At 39.3% G+C, this 6,353-nt stretch overlaps 1 pseudogene; it reads right to left on the bottom strand.

The window, feature by feature from the left end:
• Nucleotides 1-5,934: 5,934 nt before the first annotated feature.
• Nucleotides 5,935-6,052, bottom strand: LOC126186048 (5S ribosomal RNA; annotated as a pseudogene).
• Between the last annotated feature and the right edge of the window lie 301 nt (nt 6,053-6,353).

The raw sequence follows: 6,353 nt of genomic DNA, 5'->3' as shown, positions 1-6,353 counted from the left end.
CACTGAATTCAGCAGTCACTGGTTTGTATTCCTTAAAAAACCTTTTTCATCAGAGTCCAGGAAATGAGTGACAACCCTTGTCCTCAATATAATGCATGTCATATTCTGGCAACAAGGTACGTGACTCATGTGGAATAACTGAACATATAGCATTCAGAATCCTCGACCCAACGATGACGCTTTGAGGACCACCCAGTAACAAAAATGCTGCTTCCTTCAGAACGAATGAATGGTCTGTGGTGTGGAATGTTTGACAGTCAAAGAAGATTTCGTATATAGTTCTTGAAACGAACTCATTGCAATGAAGTTTCACGCTACGGAAAACAGCTGTTCTGGTTTTTTAATTACAAAAAATAGCTGATCAGCAAAAGAAAAGTTTTTATTAATATTAGTGCATGTTAGACTTCAATTCTCTTTAATTTTATGACAAACACAGAGGAGAACAGCAGCAGCAACAGAATCAGTTACTTACTTCTGCTGGTAGTCGTCTCGTATTTATTCATACTTCCCTAATCAGTCAGTTACTACCGCCAAGTTCAGACAAGCAGAAGCACTTAATAACAGCATTTCATTTATTTACAACAGACATCATAAACTTCAAGCACACGCACACGTAGATGCATCTGCTCAAGTCTCACCTCCTGTGATGACTGGTTTGTAATGTTGGTGATATAATTTTGCCTATATTGTCTATTCTCCTCTGAAACCGAAAACGCTCTCTCACCATCTTTTACCAATATCTAATGTGTGCTGTAAGAATATCTTTCGCACCTGATTAGTATACTGTGCATGCCCCAACACTGAACTTTTAATGTTATGTGAGCTTAGTATTATGCTATTTGTGGTGCAAAGAGCATTACACTTGTAACAGAAATACTGAAAATCTAAATAAGTCATAGTTACTTTCCACATGCTTCTAAGTGTTAAATAGTATTCCAGTTCTGGAAGCTGGCAGTCTGTATTGCAGTGGGTGCTTGCTGCTGGATCTTAAGCCTATAGGTGAGCACAATTGACCACTGTATTGTAATCAAGTTAATAACACAATAAGAAATGTATGATACCATTGAGTACTGATAACTCCATTTGGAAATAACTTGGTAGACACACATTTTCATATATAATTAGTTGTTTCATGTTTACAAAGGCATTCTGAAAAGTGATGTCTCTAAATTTTTATGTGAAAATCTATGAAACTTTTTAAGTTAAGTTAAGCTTATTAACAATCTACGTCTTTATTCTTCATGTCTATATGTTTATTTCTCAAAATAGTCACACAGGCGACCCACGCATCTCTCACAACGAGAGACCAGTTTGTTGATAACGTTTGACTTTGTTGACAGGGCCATAACCTTCCACTGCTCGCTCACTATTAACGTAAAGTCATCGAAGGTGTTCTTAAAGTTCAGGAAACAGATGACAATCAGATGGAACCAAGTCGGGACTGTATGGAGAATGATCCATAACGGCGAACCCAAGGCGTTGTACTACTGCAGATGTCTCAGCGCTCGTGTGCGTTCTGGCAGTGTCACGCTGAAGGAAAGGGTGCTCCATGTGTGGATTAACTCTTCGAATTCGCACTTTCAGTTTATGGTGGTGCCTCTAGACCTTAATTGCAAATGCAAAATACCTTGAAGGCCTTATGACGCTATGGGCATGAATTTGCCTGCTAAAGACATGGTCTTGAACTTTTTTGGCGTCGATGAACCTTGGTGGCGGAACTCCATTGATGTTATCTGGTTTTATGTGTCAAAATGGTGAACCTAGCTTTCATCATCTGTCACGTTCAAAACGCAGAAATAAGTTTTTAGAGATGTCTATTCTCCTGGGTTTCATGTGGGTAGTGAGCATTCCAGTCACCCACCGTCCACACAGTTCTCTATACTGTTGTTCTGCAATGACAGTCTTACACGCTGTGATGATATACCGCATTTACCTCAGAGCTGTGTCTGTGTTAGCCGACGAATTTCTCTGATCAGTTCATCTACTTCATTCTGATGAGCCTCGTTGGTTGCCGCACGAGGTCGTCCGCTACGAGCTCTGACACAAACATTGAGTTTCGCTCCACCGTCCCCTTAATTACAAGCGCGAACAACCCAACGACATAAATTACTGATGTCGATACAGTTATCACAGTACACATCTTTCATTTTCTATGGGTATCAACGGGACGCATGTTTCTGCGGCTAAAAACTCAATTATAGCACGCTGTTTCTCACGCAACGACGTGGGAGCGTTACACACCACCATGCCACACGCTACAATCTGGAGCCCTACAGCGGCAGAGGGTTTCAGCATGCGTCAACGAATCAGAATAGTCGACCGAGTAATATACATGACACATAATACCTCAATCGATGTTAAGTACAGAATAAAAAATTCGGAGGAGTTTCTTTTTAGCACGCCCTCGTAAATATTCATATTATACATATTAGAATTAATGTAGAAACATTTTATTCAAATTTTGTAAATTCATTTCTTTTAATTATTTAAAATAGGTATCAGTGATTATTATCGATGAAGCTGTATATGCTTTGATTTTTTGTAATATATCTGTTCTCTTTCTTTGTACAGACTCTTGGCGGGACTGTGATATCATATGGGCAGTCTTGGCGGAAGAGCTATTGCAACTGGAGATAAGGTGTCTTTGTAGTGTTGATGGGGCAGGAGTATCTTTTGTCAATAGTGAAGAGTGACCTAATATTAGTAAATATAGGCAGTTTCAAAGTTCAGAAACTTCATTTCATTGAATAATGATTGGAAGCCATCTCACCAACACAATGCTTTCAACAGATAATGTTTCTACATCTCCAATAGGATCCAAGTCCAGCGTCATAGCTCACAGAATACATCGAAGCCACCAACGAAATAACTAGATAAGGAATATTTTATAGATCTACATATGGATGAGGATTCAATACAAATTAATTAAATTAAATGATGAACATTTGTGTCAAAGACAGATAACGGAACAGTAATCACTGAAGACCTATTACACCAAAAATGGTTCAAATGGCTCTGAGCACTATGGGACTTAACATCGGAGGTCATCAGTCCCCTAGAACTTAGAACTACTTAAACCTAACTAACCTAAGAACATCACACGAATCCATGCCCCAGGCAGGATTCGAACCTCCGACCGTAGCGGTCGCGAGGTTCCAGGCTGAAGCGCCTAGAACCGCTCGGCCACCACGGCCGGTCCTATTACACCACTGACCATCGTTGACCATTGAGCGTCATTGTCGACTGACCTCCATTGATCACTAGTGCTGATTATCCTGAAGCTGACAGTGTGTAGGTGCAGTGGATATCCGTTAGTAAGTCTTAAATAGTATTCTTTAAATAGCATTCTATCCCCTGAAGCTGAAAGTTGTATGTGCAGTTTACGCTAGCTATTGGATTTTGAACGTATAAGAACACTTAAATTCGCTGTCAGATGAACACTTTTGTGTTATGTAATGATTTAGTATTGAGGGGCGAGATAAAGTGCTTATATCATAAATGAAGAAGTAAAAATATCGTACAGGTGAATAGTGTTCACTAGGAGTGTATATCGACCAAACTTAGTATACTGTGCGTTCCATGGACAGTGAATCAGGACTGTTAAGTGATCTTTGTGAAACACTGTTAGTTGTGCTAAAAACTAAACTCTATAACTACATTTGTAACAGACATGATGAAAATCAAAATACGTCACTGTTTTCTTCCGGACCTAAGTACCACGAAGATCTACTTATGGATCAGCACAAAACGTGGGAATCACATACTCTGATCCCAGATGAAACTGCTTTCGCGTTAGTAGATCGTACTTGATGTAGCTGCGAACATTTTTAAAAAGCTAATAGAGCAATTGTTATGCGCAGATATTTATCCACACACGCTACAATTACGGTCACATACATCAAGTAATTTCTCACCTCAGAAACCATCAACTCGACAACCCAATTCCAGCGTTTTTATCTCGTCTCAACAGAGTCTAATCTGTTAGTTTAATGGAAAATTCTATGTGACATGCCTTTGACACTGAGAGCATTGTTTATTAGATCGAAAAAAACTTTCGACTACATCGCAGCATGTTTTATGAGACTTTGCTGATGCGTGTGCTCTCTCTGTGCAGTGTCTGTGAGATTACACTACATGTAATTTGATAAATCTGCTGATAGTTGTCCTTTCGTAAGCATAGCTCCAGCACTTACATCACAATTTGTAAGCACAAATGTCCGAAGACTGAGCTTCCTTGATAATATTCAAGCGCAACCTCCCTACCTTAAGCAAATGAACCCTTATGTTCGATGTTGATTAGTAGGCTAAATTTGATCGTTGAAATAAAGTTCGTCAGTTTCTTTGTTACATACTTGAAACCAATTTTAACTGTAACTACTGCAAACTCTATTGACATGGAGACTACAGATTCAATAAAGTCTAGCACAACACCCCGAAAATTCTCTTTTGTTATTCTTGCCTTTATGTATTCAAAGATTAACTTCCCAATAAAGATTTCCATAAATTAGTGAACGTCTCTTGCATGTGTTAATAAGACTTCATTTGATTCTCGGTTTGGCGTAATTTCTGTACATATTGATTAGACAGCAGCAAATTTGAACTCTGTGCCAAAACCATGTCTGAAAGCACCAATTTGTGTTGAGTCAATGAAGTATCAAATTTGTGCAGTGACAATTCTGATCTCGCATATGATTTTTCTCGACTCGGTGATATTTGAGAGATTGTGAAAGTATTGACACAGTGACTAAGTGCTTTCGCAAGCTCCAACTTGTCAGGATTATTGAGGGAGTGAAATATGATATTACAGCACTGCGCAAGTACAGACAATTTTCTAATCATTCAGTGAGAAGGTCCGAATTTATTCGGAAGTTCGGAAGTATTCAGAAGATGGCTCTAAAAGAGAGAAGTCACACGTCATGAACTATTTCATGCTGAAGCATCATAGTTCTCGTTTCACCGCCTTCTCTTTCTTGGAACTCATGAAAAGTCTCGATAATTCGTACTTCGTACATCTGTAATATATATATATATATATATATATATATATATATATATATATATATATATATATATATATATAATACTATTAGCAGTATTATACTGTGTTTTTTCACCTGTTGTTCACCTGCTGTAATTGAGACAAGCATTCTTCTCCGTCAGTTTTGCGTCAGTTGTCTCATATACATAGTAAATATTCGAATAAGTGACTGAAGAGCTGAGGAGGCTGTCATCAAAATTCGAAATTTCTCTACAACAAATGTAAGTCATTCATCTTCCACCTACGGATTCTTCTGCTTAGGCAGATCGTTCACAAGGCCTCTTCTCTTTTGTTCTGCAAGCATGTCCCAGGCAATGCATATCTATGAATGCAACCACGTCGTCTTTCCTAAGGAAAGCTTCTTTTATTTTTCAAAGTAAAGTCTTCAGGCAGCAGTGACAGTTAAAAAAATTCAGTCAATCGAACATCTAGTAGCGGATTATCTTTAGGAGTTGAAGGACTGGGGCAACTAGTATCCAATCGACGAAGGAGAAGAAAAAGACCGACTGCGGAGAAATTTCTCGGTAGACTGAACATCATTAGTACAATCGAATTTCAGATTTTATTGTGTTATTAATAACGAGGAAACTAGCTCCAAATCGCATTAAATTAGATAATCTTAAATGGGTTGCTGTTAAGTCTGCATTTAAAAGTAGTATATGTACAAGTGTGTGGATAATAAAAACTAAAACTAAACTCCTTCCGAACGGGCAATGAAGGCCCAACGGTACCGACCAGCCGCCGTGTCATCCTCAGACCACAGGCGTCACTGGATTCGGATATGGAGGGGCATGTGGTAAGCACACCGCTCTCCCGGCGGTTTCCGAGACCGGAGCCGCTACTTCTCAGTCAAGTAGCTCCTCAGTTTGCCTCACAAGTGCTGAGTGCACCCCGCTTGCCAACAGCGCTCGGCAGACCGGATGGTCACCCATCCTAGTGCTAGCCCAGCCCGACAGCGCTTACCTTCGGTCATCTGACGGGAACCGGTGTTACCATTGCGGCAAGGCCGTTGGCACTTGTGGATAATAGGCTTCGGCTCAAGAAGCTTAGACTTTTCTTGGATGGATGTGTTAACAGTTTCGTTATAGAAACTTGAGACCTTCAAACGAACGATTCATGGCGGTCATTGAAGGAAATAATTAAATTAAATGTTAACGTTAATGAAAATGAGGTATCTCATGCAGATCTACGTACGAATCAGCTCATAATGCAAGGTAATAAACATGCAATAACAAATATTCTGTCATACAACAATGCCAGCTTCAAGTGGTAAATTCTAGGAGGTTTATATCATGGAAATCAGAATGCACGCTGT

The sequence above is a fragment of the Schistocerca cancellata genome, chromosome 4 (genome assembly GCF_023864275.1).
Source record: "Schistocerca cancellata isolate TAMUIC-IGC-003103 chromosome 4, iqSchCanc2.1, whole genome shotgun sequence".
In the NCBI taxonomy this organism is placed as follows: Eukaryota; Metazoa; Arthropoda; class Insecta; order Orthoptera; family Acrididae; genus Schistocerca; species Schistocerca cancellata.
This window is presented reverse-complemented; position numbering and strand designations above follow the sequence as displayed.